Source organism: Leptodactylus fuscus, chromosome 1 (genome assembly GCF_031893055.1).
Source record: "Leptodactylus fuscus isolate aLepFus1 chromosome 1, aLepFus1.hap2, whole genome shotgun sequence".
NCBI lineage: Eukaryota > Metazoa > Chordata > Amphibia > Anura > Leptodactylidae > Leptodactylus > Leptodactylus fuscus.
In genome coordinates, this window is record NC_134265.1 from 19721035 (window position 1) to 19737531 (window position 16497).

Below are 16497 nucleotides of genomic sequence, written 5' to 3' on the forward strand. Positions count from 1 at the left end.
ACTCACACTTTTATTTATCAAATGAGTTGCAAAATGAATAGAAAATATACTTGAGTATATACAGTAGTCCAGACATTGAGAAGTTTAGAGATAAGGATTTTTATTTGAAATAATAATTAATTTTCTCCTTCACACTTTGCTCCTTTTGCAGGAATTCCAGCCTTGCACACCTTTTGCATTCTAGCTGTTAATTTGCTGAGGTAATCTGGAGACATGACACCCCCCCCCCCCCGATGCTTCCAGAAGCCCTTCCCACTGGTTGGATCGGCTTGATGGACACTTTTGTGTACTGTACGGTCAAGCTGCTCCCCCAACAGCTCAATGGTGTTGGGATCTGGTGACGGCGCTGGTCACTCCATTACAGATACAATACCAGTTGCCGGGTTCTTCCCTAAATAGTTCTTGCAAAATTTGGAGGTGGCTTTGGGTCATTGTCCTATTTGTAGGATGAAATTGGCTCCAATCCAGCGCTGTCCACCGGGTATGGCATGGCGTTGCAAAATGGACTGATAGCCTTCCTTATTCAAAATCCTTTTCACCTTGTACAAATCTCCCACTTTACCAGCACCAAAGCAACCCCAGACCATCACATCACCTCCACCATGCTTGACAGATGGCGTCAGGCGTCTTCCATCATCTCTTCAGTTGTTCTGCGTCTCACAAATGTTCTTCTGTGTGATCCAAACACCTCAAACTTCGATTCATCTGTCCATAACACTTTTTTCCAATCTTCCTCTGTCCTCTGTCTGTTTCTTTTGCGCATATTAATCTTTTCCTTTTATTAGACAGTTTCAGATATGGCTTTTTCTTTGCCCCTCTGCATCCTGGAGTCGCCTTTTCACTGTAGACGTTGACCCTGGCGTTTTGTGGGTACTATTTAAAGGGGTTGTCCCATCACAAGGATCCTATCTATACTGCTAGTTTATGTGGATTTAAGACTTTTCCTAAATGCATTGCTTTATCAAAACTGCTTTGTTTGGCCGCTATCTTAATTTATTTACTTCATTGTTTACACTCCGTTTCTATGGCCCTGGGGATTATCTGCTCATTTGTCAAGTGATGTAGCTGCCTGCTCTCAGGGGGAGGGAGGGGCTGGGAGCAGCTCTGAGCTCTTTGTGTCTGAAAAGTAGCGTAGCTTCTCAGATAGGGGAGGTGAGAGCTCCGGGATTTCTGAGCTCTTATCAGTCGGTTTAAAGGGGCTCTATCAGCAAAATCATGCTGCTAGAGCCCCACATATCCGTGAATAGCCTTTTTAAAAGGCTATTCAGGCACCGCTAAAGTTATATTAAACTACCCCCCCAGTTTTAAAATAATACCCTAAAACAGAATGTGATCTACTTACCCATCGTTCACGGTGGGTGGGCATTCAGGGTCCGCTGTCTTCTTCATCCACGCCTCCTCTTCCTCTGATGTCCTCGGGTCCCGTCTTCCTCCGGCGCTCGCGAACTGACATTGCTAAAAAAAAGGCGCGGGTGCATGCACAGTAGCATGCTGCTTCTACAACGGCTACTGCGCATGCACCCAGGCCATTTTTTTTTAGCAATGTCAGTTCGCGAGCACCGGAGGAAGACGTGTGAAGAGCCTGTTTCTAAAAAGATGGAGGTGTCGCTGGAGAGTTCTCTCGCAGTATTGGGGATGCCCCCAGTGCTGTTTGAGCGCCGAGGACCGCCCCCCAGTGCTGTGAGAGAACTCATTTGCATACCGACAAAAAATGGGATTCTTTGCTCACGGTATATTGTTTCAGTGAAGGGTATATTCCTTTGTGTGTATTGGAACAACACCAAAAAAAAAAAAAAAAAAACAGAAAAAAGGGCAAATTGTCTCAAGCATGTGTTGCTCGTTCAAACTGACCTGTGGCAAGTAACAGGTGTGGGCAATATACCAGATAAAAAGAGAGAAGTTGAGTCAATCTTTTGATTGTGTTTGTCTGTGTGTGCCATACTAAGCATGGAGAACAGAAAGAGAAGAACAGAACTGTTTGAGAACCAAAATTGTGGAAAAATATCAACACTCTCAAGGTTACAAGTCCATTGTCCACAGTACACAACATAATCCAGTTATTTCTACACAAGGCATTGTAATCTCCCTTATTCTTATTCTTATGGTAGAGTTGGAAGGGACCTCAAGGGCCATCGGGTCCAACCCCCTGCGAGTGCAGGTTTTCCTAAATCATCCCAGCTATATGTTTATCCAGATTCCGCTTGCAGATTTCCATTGATGGAGCGCCCACCACCTCCCGTGGCAGCCTATTCCACTCTCTCACTCCCCTCACTGTCAGAAAGTTTTTCCTAATGTCTAATCTGTATCTCTTTCCCTTTAGTTTCATCCCATTGCTTCTTGTACTTCCTTGTGCTAATGAGAATAGGGGAGATCCCTCTGCACTGTGACTACCTTTCAGATATTTGTAGACTGCTATTAAATCTCCCCTCAGCCTTCTCTTCTGCAAACTAAACAATCCCAGTTCTTTTAGCCGCTCCTCATAGGACATGGTTTGCAGACCTTCCACCATTTTGGTTGCTCTTCTCTGGACTTGCTCCAATATATCGATGTCTTTCTTGAATTGAGGCGCCCAGAACTGTACACAGTATTCCAGGTGTGGTCTGACCAGGGAAGAGTACAGCGGAATAATGACCTCTCTTGATCTAGATTCAATGCTTGTCTTAATACATCCCAGAATTTTATTCGCCTTTTTTGCAGCAGCACCGCACTGTTGGCTCATGTTGAATTTGTGATCTACTATTACGCCCAAGTCCTTTTCCCCTATGCGATCACTTAGTTCTATTCCTCCCATACTATATATGTTTTTTACATTTCTGTTACCCAGATGTAGAACTTTGCATTTGTCCCTGTTAAATACCATTTTGTTGGCCTCAGCCCATTGTTCCAGTGTGTCTAAGTCCTTTTGAATACACTCTCTCTCCTCTCTAGTGTTGGCTATTCCTCCTATCTTCGTATCATCTGCAAATTTTATGAGTTCCCCAATAATTCCATCGTCCAGATCATTTATAAAGATATTAAAAAGTACTGGGCCCAGAACAGAGCCCTGCGGCACCCCGCTTTTGACTTTCTTCCAGTTCGATGTGTAGCCATTTAGTATTACTCCTCGTTGTGCCCGATCATTAAGCCAGTTGTGAATCCACCTAACTGATTTTTTGTCAAAGCCATACTTAATCATTTTTTCAATAAGAAGGTTATGTGATACTTTATCAAATGCCTTACTGAAGTCAAGATATACTATGTCCACGGCATTCCCTTGGTCCAACCATTCAGTGATTTTGTTGTAGAAGGAAATCAGGTTAGTCTGACAAGATTTATTGGTCATAAAGCCGTGCTGGCTCTGGTTAATTAATGCCTTCCCATCCAGGTACCGAAGTAAATGTTCCTTGACAATTTGCTCAAAGATTTTTCCTGCTATCGAGGTCAGACTTACCGGCCTGTAATTTCCTGGATCGTCCCTTTTCCCCTTTTTGTAGATGGGGACAACATTTGCCCTTTTCCAATCTAAAGGGACCACTCCTGTTTCCCATGACTTACCGAAGATTATAGCAAGGGGTTCTGTTATTTCCTCTGCTATCTCTTTCAGGACTCTAGGGTGTAAATCATCTGGTCCTGGGGACTTGGTTTCCTGTAATTTGGCTAAGTGCTCTCTTACCAGACCTTCGCTTATAGTCAGCTTGGAGTCCTCCTTCCCCTCATCTCCATCACCATTGTAAGTACGGGCCAGCAGGTAACAAGCATCCGCGACTAGGAGACAGACGCACACTGGCAGGTATATAACACACTTTACTTATGGAAAATGGGAAGGAATCAAAAAATAAAACTAAGTTACATATAACAGTATGAGGATAACGCCCGCTATAAACTGGCCCTAGCTGTCCCTGAGATACTTGTACGGTACCGGGTGTATACAGTCTCTCAGCTCTCTGTGGTGCTCCCTCGATGCAGGCCTGTCCAGGAACTCAGCAGACTCTGGCTTGCTTCTGTCTTGGGTGAAGGTCTGAACACAGTCCAAGGCACAGGCTGGCTTTAGTCCCCAGAACAATCTCCACAACACTGCCGCTTTCTCCAGTCAGTCTCTGCAGTGTTTCAGGCCTTCTACTATGGCCTACAGCAGCAATGGCCTCTCACAGGTCCTCACAGCACACACTCTGGATCCACACCACGCTGCTCACGTCACTTCCTCTGGACCGCACCATTTACCAAACAGAACAGGGTGATTATTGTCTCACAGTAGTACAGTCCAAGGCTATATTTCTTCATACCAGTAGATGGCAGCAAAACACCACTGTTAAGACAATAGGGGCTACTACTGACTGCTACATACCCCCCCAGTCGAATGTTGGCAGTCCCTGACAACAATAGCTCCATCAACACATTTCTGTAATCGTAATGTTGTGATGTAACGATGGGCCGCTGGCCAAACAAACTCATTCTGGGCATAGCGCACTGGCGGTACACCCGCTGTAGAACGACTAGTCCGCCGCAAGCTTGTCATATCGTCAGCAAGTGTAGAGGTCGGTCTCTCATTAGGACGGTCAGATATGGCAGTCGGGGGTGTCACTACTGTTGCAGGCCCAGTTACTGTCGGGGTGGTCACAGCTTCCACAACACCCCCGTTATCATCATCGTCATCCCACAACCAGGGCTCATTTGTGGAGGGGTGTGTCATAATCACTTCCTCCCTGTCGTTCTGAACTGGTCCCTGAGACTGACATGGGCGTAACATGTCACGGTGTAGCGTCCGCGTCTGCTTGGTCAGGGTATTTTGGACTTGGTAAACGGGACTATCAACATGAGGGTGGGCCACAATGCAGTAAGGGTCAGGTTCCCACCTACTGTCCAATTTCCCTAGTGGCTTCTTTACTCGTACCAAGACTAAGTCGCCCACTTTAAGAGGGGTGTCCTGCACCGGCCGATGATTAGGGTGAACTTGTTCTTGTAGTCTCTCACGTACTATCCGATGGACAGTCTCTAATCTCTGACGGTGAGCCTGAATCCAAGTGGGCAGACCTCGATAAGGAAATTCATCGGTGTCTTCGAGGTTGAGGTCTCCCACACCTTTTCCGGATCGCCCAAAGAAGAGAACATATGGGGCGTACCCTGTGACAGAGTGGACTTGATTATTATAGGCCCACAACAATTCAGGCAGGTACTGCGGCCATTGTCGCTTCTTGTCGGCTTCCAAGGTGCGGATCATCTGAAGTAATGTGCGGTTAAATCGTTCACATGCCCCGTTCCCCTGTGGGTGGTATGGGGTGGTGCGTGACTTTTTCATTCCATAAATACGTTGCACCTCTTGCATGACTCGCCCCTCGAAGCAGGCGCCTTGGTCAGAGTGAATGCGTTGCGGGCAGCCGTACACTCGTATGAAGTGGTGACACAGGGCCTCAGCAGCCGACTCAGCAGTCTGGTCCTTTGTTGCAACGGCTACAGCAAATTTGGTAAAGTGATCTACCATAACTAAGCAATACTGATGCCCACTTGCAGAATATCCCATGGCGAGATAGTCAATCATCAATACTTCAAGTGGCTCTTTCGTCACTATGGTCTGTGTTGGAGCCCTCTGTTCAACTGCTTTGTTGATTTCGCATGCTCTGCAATCACGACATACTTCTTCAACAATGAAGCGGAGACTCGGACAGAAGATCAATCGTTGGAGCCACCTAAAGGTCTTCTCAGCTCCAAAGAGGCCATTCCTACGATGTACCTCGGCGGCTAGTGGTCGGGCCAGGTCAGTAGTCACTACAATTTGATAACAGGCGTCAATCTCAGTTGGCAAATATACACGCCGTCGTAGGATCCCGTCTCTCATCTCCAATCGGTTCCACTGCCCCAGTACCGCTAATACTTCGGGTGACAGCTGGTCTCTTTCGTCAATAGTAGGCTTGCACCCCTTTTTAACACAACGGCATAGCAGTGCCAGGCTTGGATCACATTGCTGGAGCCCAATCCATTCTTGGTGGGTTGGGCCCAGGAAGGGAGCTACTTGAGTTCCCAGTATTTCGCTCTGTCGAGCAGTCACCACCTTCTGGGAAAACTGGGTGAAATCAGGTACCTCTGTTGATTCTAATTCTTGATCTATGTCCCCGACCGGTGGTTGGGTAGTGACTCGGGACAATGCATCGGCATTCTGATTCTCATTTTTGGAGCGATATTTCACACTGTAGCGGTACTTAGAAAGTCGGGCCATCCACCGTTGCTCCAGGGCACCTAGCTTCGCATTATCCAAATGTGCCAGTGGATTGTTGTCCGTCAACACTTGTACTTCTGCCCCAGTGAGGTACCCCGCAAACTTCTCAGTCATTGCCCACACAAGGGCTAATAACTCCAAGCGGAAGGAGCTGTAATTAGCAGGGTTTCTTTCAGAGTCTCGTAATGACCGACTGCCATATGCGATCACTCTTTCTTCTCCATTCTGGATTTGGGAGAGTACTGCCCCAAGACCATATTGGCTGCCATCTGTATAAAGCTGAAAGGGTAGATGGTAATCAGCATATGCCAGAATTGGAGGGTTGGTCAAAGCATCTTTCAGAGTTTGAAATGCTCTCTCTTGTTCGATACCCCAAGGCACGCATTGAGCCTTTGGACCCCTAGCGGTATTCCTCAATAGCGCATTCAGTGGTTCAGCTTTGTGTGCAAAGTCTTTCATAAATCGCCTGTAATATCCAGCAAGCCCTAAGAAGGCACGGACCTCTCGTGGGGTGGTAGGAGTGGGCCAGTCTCGCACAGCCGCAATCTTCTCACTGGATGGCTGCACTCCACGTCCTGATATTCGATGTCCCAAATATTCAATTTCTTCCTGTAACAGGCGACACTTACTGGGCTTCAACTTCAAACCGTGCTCTCTCAGTCTTCTAAAAACCTGCCCCAGCTTCTGAAGATGATCTTCGAATGTAGCGGAGTAGACAATGATGTCATCGAGGTAAATCAGAGTGAATTCGAAATTGAAATCGCCCAGACATTTCTCCATGAGCCGTTGGAATGTACCCGGGGCATTGGTCAGACCAAAAGGCATACGGTTGAACTCATATAGACCCATTGGGAGGATGAAAGCCGTCTTCCCTTTGTCTTTCTCACTCATGGGGACCTGCCAGTAGCCACTTGCTAAATCCAGGGACGAGAAGTAACGGGCCTTGCCTAAGGCCGTAAGCGATTCTTCAATACGGGGGAGCGGGTAAGAGTCACGTACAGTGCAGGAGTTCAGTCTACGATAATCCACGCAGAACCTTAAAGATCCGTCCTTCTTTTTGACTAACACCACTGGTGCAGCCCAAGGGCTTTGACTCTCTCTAACAACTCCATTCTCCAGCATTGAATTCAGCAGATCTTTCACTTCTTGGTACTGTTGGGGTGGTATCTGCCGATATCTCTCTCGGATGGGAGCCGCATCTCCAGTGGGTATTTCGTGATAGATTCCCTGTGCACAGCCAAAGTCATTCTCATGTCGTGCAAATGAGGTCTTGTGTTCTCCTAGCAACTGGTCTATCTTTCTGACTTGATCAGTGGTGAATCGGGAAACATTTAACTTCATCCGTTCCCGCAGCAACCGCCCTTCTTCATGGGAGACAATGAGCCCTTCTGCTTCTGTGGACACGGTCACTGACCATTCCCCCTTCCCGGACGGGGTCAGTTCTAAAGGTGTCGCCTTTCGTATTTCAGCTGGGACAGCATAGACCTTGGCAAGGAGGCTACCTGGAGTCAGATCTAAACTCTGGTTATGGGTATTGACACACCGCACCAACACTCTCCCCTGGGTTACCACAGACAAGGAGCGAGCCACAAGCACATTAGTGCACCCGCTCTGGTTAGATAATGGGTCAATCATGACAGAGAGGCCTTCTAATTTCCGGGTGGTGCCCAGTGGGAGCGATATAATAGTCTCTCTTTCAGCTGGTAGTGTTATCTTGGTGTGATGAGGAACAGTAATACAGCCCACGGGCTGTTCTCCACCGGTGGCTCTCTGTAGTCCACACATCCTTATTAATCGCTGTAAGGCAGCCCGAGTGGGTTGGTGAGCAGTAGCTTCTCTCCAATAATTATGCCCATCTCTAGCAAACAGCAGGTGGTCCATGTCCTTCAGAATATTCATCCCTAAAATTACGGGGATCTGTTTATCATAGCCCTCCTGGACTACGATAATACCTCTTCTGCCTAAGTCTCGGCCGCATATGTTCACGTCCATCCAGACTACTCCGCATACCGGGACAGGTAGGTTATTGGCTGCCACCACACTCACAAACATCTCAGGGTCATACTGGGCAGACTGTTGGAAGTACCGTTCATAACATTCTCTTCCCATAGTGGTAACCTGTGATCCCGTATCTATCATTCCAGTAACAAGAACATCATTCATCTTGACCTGCAATACTGGGCTTGCTGCAATCAGTGTATCATCAGGGCTCTTAACTTCCTTCACTCTTTTATTCCCTTCCAACGCATGCCCCGCTGCGCTGGAACCTTCTAGTTTAAAGGCGGCTGTCTTGGGAACTTGTCTGGGCATTTTGCAGCGACATGTCCCAGTCTTCCACACACCCAGCACTGGATCTCTCGCCGAGGTGGTCGTCTCTCTGGGCCCCCTCGGTAGACCCAACGTTCTCGGTCCTGTTCTGGGCCCCCTCGGTAGGCCCCTGACACTCCACTCTCAGGTACTTTATTCACTCTTCCTCCTTCATAGCCTCTCTTGGCCTGCTGTGCATAATCTTCGCAGCGCATTGTTAGGTATTCTACTTGTACCTGTAGTTTCTGAATAATGGACTCCAGGTCTCTGGCTTTTCCTATAGCTGCTGCTTCAGCCCCTTGACTTAGTGTGACACTCTGTCTCACCTGTGGCTCTGTCACTTTACTATTCGCACGGTAAATTGCCTCCACCCGTATGTCACTGAAGGTAGATTGTGGCCGTCTCCTTATCTCATCTTGCATTGCCTCTGCTATGATCTTGTCACGTATTCCTATGACAAACTGGTCTCGGAGAGTACGGTCATAGTCGGCTATAGCGTTGGTTCCCCCTTTTTCCCTAACGTCATTGAGTAGTTCTTGTAGGGCATTGGCATACTGAGGGAGAGTTTCAGTTTCTGACTGGGTTCGCTGAAAGAACCTGACCTTTAGGGAACCTAATGATGCTGTCTCTCCATAAATGGTCTCTAACAAAGTCACTACTTCATCAAATGTCTTTTTCTCATTAGCTGGTTGTAGCCTGACAGTCGTCTTGGCGTCCCCTGTCAGCGTCAGTGTGGCTAACTGTACTATCACATCTGGTGCAATGTCATATATCTGCTGTAAGCCTCGTATCTGATCTGCCCATTCAGCTACCGTCATATTACATCCATCAAATTTTGTCACTTGGCTCATCACTGAGCCCGGCGGCACCATTCTCCTTCCTGGTAAAACAGCTACATTGGGACTATCAGCTGGGGCACCTGAGCTTGACCCGGCAGAGGTTCCCTCTTCCCTGTCCGACATGTCTCCTGAGCTACGGATCCTGCCGACTACGCCAAAATGTAAGTACGGGCCAGCAGGTAACAAGCATCCGCGACTAGGAGACAGACGCACACTGGCAGGTATATAACACACTTTACTTATGGAAAATGGGAAGGAATCAAAAAATAAAACTAAGTTACATATAACAGTATGAGGATAATGCACGCTATAAACTGGCCCTAGCTGTCCCTGAGATACTTGTACGGTACCGGGTGTATACAGTCTCTCAGCTCTCTGTGGTGCTCCCTCGATGCAGGCCTGTCCAGGAACTCAGCAGACTCTGGCTTGCTTCTGTCTTGGGTGAAGGTCTGAACACAGTCCAAGGCACAGGCTGGCTTTAGTCCCCAGAACAATCTCCACAACACTGCCGCTTTCTCCAGTCAGTCTCTGCAGTGTTTCAGGCCTTCTACTATGGCCTACAGCAGCAATGGCCTCTCACAGGTCCTCACAGCACACACTCTGGATCCACACCACGCTGCTCACGTCACTTCCTCTGGACCGCACCATTTACCAAACAGAACAGGGTGATTATTGTCTCACAGTAGTACAGTCCAAGGCTATATTTCTTCATACCAGTAGATGGCAGCAAAACACCACTGTTAAGACAATAGGGGCTACTACTGACTGCTACACCATTAATGTCGATATTTCCATTAGTTTCTTGGGAGAAGACGGATACAAAATATGAATTTAGTAGCTCCACCTGCTGTTCCACCATGTTAACTGTTTCTCCTTTGTCATTCTTCAGGACTCCAATGGTCTCCTTCACTTTTCTTTTGCTTTTAACATATCCCCAAAATCCTTTTACCTTACTCTTTGCCTCTTTTGCAAGCTTCAATTCGTGTTCAGCCTTAGCTCCTTTGATGCATGTCTTGCAGAGTCTGCAGACTGCTGTGTACTCTTCCTTAGGTATAGTTCCCATCTTCCACTTTTTGTATGTTTCCTTTTTAGCAGGTTATGTAATTTTTTGGTCATCCATCCTGATATTTTTAGGTGCTTCCCATTTTTCTTCCTTCTAGGTATTGTTAGTTCCTGTGCTTTAATGATTTCCCTACGGAAGATTTCCCACCCTTCATGTGCATTTTTGTGCTTAAGAATTTTGCACCATGGAATTCTGCTAACCCTTGCCTTCAGGCTCTTGAAGTCTGCCCTGCTAAAGTCGAGCCTTGAAGTCTGAGTCTTCTCAGGTCTTCTTCTTCTTGCAACCCCAAACTCAAGTATAGCATGATCGCTGAATCCCTGGAGGTGGACAGAAGAGAAGAACTGATGAAGAAGAACTGATGAACTGATGAAGAAGAACTGATGAAGAAGAACTGATGAAAGGTCATGCAGGATAGTCAGGATGGTGGATAAGCAGCCCCAATCAAGTGCCAGGGACATCCAAGCTGTCCTGCAGGCTCAGGGGGCATCATTGTCAGTGCCAACTAGCCGTCAATGGACCCAGGAGGTCCCCACTACTGACTCAGAGACAGAAAAAGCCAAAATGTACATGAAAATGTCTTGTGGACCAACAAGACCAAAACAGAGCTTTTTGATAAAGCCCATCATTCTACTGTTTACCGAAAATGGAATGAGGCCTACAAAGAAAACACAGGACCGACAGTCATGTATGTGGTGAGTCCAAGATGTCATGGGGTTCTGTTGCCACTAGCACTGAGGGCATTGACTGGCATCATAAAATCTGTAGATTATCAAAGGATTTTGGGCCGCAATGTAGGGCCCAGTGTCAGAAAGTTGGGTTTGTGTCCTAGTTGATGGATATTCCAGTAGGACAATGACCCCAAACCTACTACAAAAATACCCCAGAAATGGATGGAAACAAAATGAGAGAGTTCTGAAGTGGCCGCAGTGAGTCCGGATCTAAATCCCATTGAACAAATGCAAATTATACTTACCGTGCACGGTGGGCGGTTCGTGCACTGGTGGACGTCATCTTCAGTCCCGCCTTCCTCTGGTGTCTTCTTCCAGCGACATCCTCCTGGGCTCGCTCTTCCACGTTTAAATACTGTGCACGCTCCAGCGCCATTTGTCGTAGTTCTAAGGGGAACTGAACATGCTCAGTTCCCCTTAGAACTACGCGAGTGTACTGCGCATGCTCAGTACAGTCGCAAACTTCCATTACCAAAAATAGCACCAGAGCATGCGCTACTGTGCACGCACGTAATTTGGAAGAAACCAGCCAGAAGAAACAAAGATGGAGGCTGGGAAGCAAGAGCCCAGGAGGACGTCGCTGGAAGAAGACACCAGAGGAAAGCGGGACCGAAGATGACGTCCACCAGTATTTTGTGGGTGGAGCTATATAGGATGAAGCTGGACAGTGTGAAAGCTGATGAAAATGGAAGATCAGGAGATTACACAACATGCATGAGGTGTGTGGGCAAGAGGAGTATATCGGGTGTACAGTTAAAGTGAGTACGAAGGGGAATGTGTGAACTTTGGCACATTTCAGCAACATCCGTTCAGCCCTTTGTAACATAGAAGTTACTCAGACAGTCACATAACAAAACCCCTGTAATCACAATTGCCCGATGTAGCAGAGTTTAGGCAGCACTGTAGCACACCTCAGTAGGCTCTCCATATGCAAACATGTACATACAGCTGGGTATCCTACGCATATGCAGTGATGTAGCAGAGCCAAGACGCGGGAGAAGACTGATCGAACTTTGGCACATTTCAGCAACATCCATTCAGCCCTTTGTAACACAGAAGTAGCTCACACACTGACATAAGAACACCACTATAATCCAAATGGCCAGATGTAGCAGAGCTTAGGCAGCGCTGTAGCTCAGCTCAGTACGTTCTCCATATGCAGAGATGTACATACAACTGAGTATGCTGTGTATATGCTGCGATGTAGCAGAGCGGAGACGCGGGAGCAGGCGGATCAGCCACAACAGCAATTGCCTAAATATAAGCGGCTCAGCGCCAACACCAACCCGCAGACGAAGTCGGGGGCATATGCTAGTTGTTCTATATATTTGAGGATAATGACCTTCCATTCATCTATCTCTACAGGGTCTACACTTGATACTTGTTTTTGTGGGAGGAGTTGATGTTTTCAATTTCTTTACCCACTTCTGTATGGTTATTTTCCTGTTTGTTTTTTTTTAAACATCTTGAGCTTTGGGGGCATTTTAGATTTTTTTTTGTGTGATGATACAGCCCCAGTTACAGGAGGAATAGATCCTCCTATACTGTACTTCAGAGCTGCTCTAGGACCTCTATTACCCAGCAGCTCTCGGATCCACAGCTCCCCCTGTGGACAGGGGATAAGTGTCCATAATGGTACAACCCCTTTAGCATGTTTCACCTGTAAAATAAATAAATTTTAAAAAAAGCAACAAAAACTGAGTGCAATTTTTTCTGATGCAGATTCTGGTGCACTCTGAAAAGGGTTGTCCAGGAAATGGACCAACCATTGTGGAGGCGTCAGATAAAACCGATCCCTCTCACCTCTTATTTGGGAGGGGCACTCCAAGCCTGAAAAGGTTGGGAAACCCTGAGATACATTGTAATAAAATAAAAAAGTTATGATTCTTGGTCAGGCAGAAAAAATGCATTTTGAAGGGCAAAATAGGCCTCGCCCTTAAGGGGTTAAAGTCTCTGTTGGCATCCAAATCAGTAAATTGTGTCTCCGTTTTAATGGTTCGGTCCATTACCAATGGTGACTATTTAATGCCCCTTTGTCCTCTTTTCGGTCAATGTGCTGCAATTACTCCATGTGCCACTAGGTGGCAGCGACATAGCATGTATGAAACATTCGGACCCCCTGGGGGAGAGGTATAACTTCAGTCTACATACCTATAGTAAGATTTATGTGCTGAAACAGTCTGCAGCTCATAGAGGGGGGTCCTGACCCGTGAGGTCCCAGGCCATATGGGTAGGGGGTGTATAATGGATTTTCTGCATTAGGAGCAGTGAGACCCCCATTGATCATGGAAAATGGGCCCCCATATGAATGGAGTAGTGGTCACACATGCAGGCTGCTGCTCTATTTAGTTTTATGGGACGGCAGAGATGAGATGAAGGAAGAGGTAGAAAATTGGGTGCACTCTGGACCCAGCACCCAAATTGATCCTCCTCCTCCTCCCTCCTCTACCTTTACTAAGGGAATTGGCAGACTAGATCATAGTAACTGTTAGAGGATTGGTGGTAACTTGCTGATCGGTGGGTGTCCCACGGCTGGGCTGTATCTCGAGAACTGGGGTGTTTAACACTGGTTGGTCCTCATTCAAATGAATGTAGCGGCAGCAAAACATGGCAATTCTCGAGATCTGTAGCTGGACAACCCCCATAATAAAGGTATAGGGGAGGAGGAAAGTGGTGGATCAGGTGCTGGTTCTGATCACATGACCCAGAGTTGGAACCTGCTTGGAAAAGCCAACATGCATCAGTGACAGAACCTGGGCTGGAAATAAGTAGAATGTAGTCCATGGATAAAGTTTTTAACTCTTTGAATCTTGAAGAAAACCAGGAAAGAGCCAGGGATGACCAAGAATACGGCCTGCACTGCCATAGAGGATGAGGGATGTTACCTTCGCTACTAGGGTTGAGCCGATCTTGAGATTTCAGGATCGATTTTAAAATCCGATTTCCAATCATTTTCCAGCCGATCCCGATCGTGAAATTCGCTCGATCGCCCATCAGGATCTGATCTTTTCCGATCCCCAATTGCTTAACCCTAATGGTATATTATATATACGATGGGGTTGAGCCGATCTTGAGATTTCAAAATCCAATTTTCGATCATTGTCCAACCGATCCGAAATTTGCTCGATTGCCAATCGGCATCCGATCTTTCCTTATCCTGATCGCTCAACCCTATTCACTACCCTGAAGGAAATGCAATGCTTACATTCAGTATCTTAGATGACTATGGATATCTTTTACTGCCCTGCCATGATACCACTACTACCCTAGACCACCAGCAATGTTACCTCCACTATCCTGGACGGCCAAGGGCCTTACCTCCACTAGCATAGGTGATGAGAGTTGTTGCCTTCACTAACCTGGAGGACCAGGGAAGCTACCTTCACCATCTTAGATGACCAGGGATATATTTTACTGCCCTAGACTGCTAGCTTTACTACCGTAGACCACCAGCACTGTCATCCTCAATATCCAGGACAACTAGACCACCAAGGATGTTACATTAACTACTCTAAGATGTTACCTGTACTATACCAGACCACAGACACTAATATGTACACTAGAGCACCAAGGATGTTACCTTCACTATTCTGGACCATCAGAGATGTTACCTTCATACCCTGGACCACCAAGGATGTTACTTTTACTATTATGGACCATCAGAGATGTTACCTTCACTACTCTGGACCACCAAGGATGTTACTTTCACTACTCTGGACCATCAGAGATGTTACCTGGACCACCAAGGATGTTACATTAACTACTCTGGGATGTTACCTTTACTATACCAGACCACAGACACTGATATTACACTAGAGCACCAAGGATGTTACCTTCACTACTCTGGACCATCAGAGATGTTACCTTCACACCCTGGACCCCCAAGGATGTTATTTTCACTACTCTGGACCATCAGAGATGTTACCTTCACATCCTGGACCACCACGGATGTTACTTTCACTATTCTGGACCATCAGAGATGTTACCTTCACACCCTGGATCACCAAGGATGTTACCTTCACTACTCTGGACCATCAGAGATGTTACCTTCACACCCTGGACCACCAAGGATGTTACGTTCACTACTCTGGACCATCAGAGATGTTACCTTCACACCCTGAACCACCAAGGATGTTACTTTCACTACTCTGGACCATCAGAGATGTTACCTTCACATCCTGGACCACCACGGATGTTACTTTCACTATTCTGGACCATCAGAGATGTTACCTTCACACCCTGGATCACCAAGGATGTTACCTTCACTACTCTGGACCATCAGAGATGTTACCTTCACACCCTGGACCCCCAAGGATGTTATTTTCACTACTCTGGACCATCAGAGATGTTACCTTCACATCCTGGACCACCACGGATGTTACTTTCACTATTCTGGACCATCAGAGATGTTACCTTCACACCTTGGATCACCAAGGATGTTACCTTCACTACTCTGGACCATCAGAGATGTTACCTTCACACCCTGGACCACCAAGGATGTTACGTTCACTACTCTGGACCATCAGAGATGTTACCTTCACACCCTGGACCACCAAGGATGTTACGTTCACTACTCTGGACCATCAGAGATGTTACCTTCACTACTCTGGACTACCAAGGCAGTGGCGTAACTAGGAATGGCGGGGCCACAAGGCAAACATTTTACTCTACATTATAAAGTGATTTTCTTTTTTGCGCTATTTTTTGGTCTTGGTATTGCTGTATCACATGAGCACTATATGGCAGTGTTATGTTTACGGTACAGTCTTTCTTGCATAGTTTATCCTATTTGGCCACTATATGGTGGTATTATGTGGGTCACACATGACAGTGTACACTGTATAGAAGAAATTATTTCCATATAGTGTGATATTTCACTATACAATGGGCAACACGCAGAGACGGGAGGACTTGGTGCTTGCTTTCCCCATCTCCTTTCATGATCTATATGTTGCTAATATTTTAGGGCCCCCTGCGTAGGGTGGGCCCATCTCTCTAGGGGCCCCATAGGGCACACGTTGTAACTTCTTCATATCGTATTTAATGATTTTTGTCATCCAGGACTTGAGGATTTGTGATAAATTTTGCACCATTTTCCCTCCTTTTTAGGGATGATTTCGGGTCTTCTTGTCCACAGTGTTGACCCTTTCAGCGCCGCTCTCCGCACTTCCCATATAACTCGAGTATTTCTGTCTTGATGCGTTTTCCGCCCATTTGCTTCTTATACGGTTTTCTTAATAGGAACTGATTTCCCTTACCCCGGCCACCATGACACTAATAGAAGGAGGCAGGATTTTTCCCCTGCAGTGTTGTAGCATGAGGTGTCTCAGATAGATCTGGCGTGACTCTCTCGCTCTATGGGACGTCCAT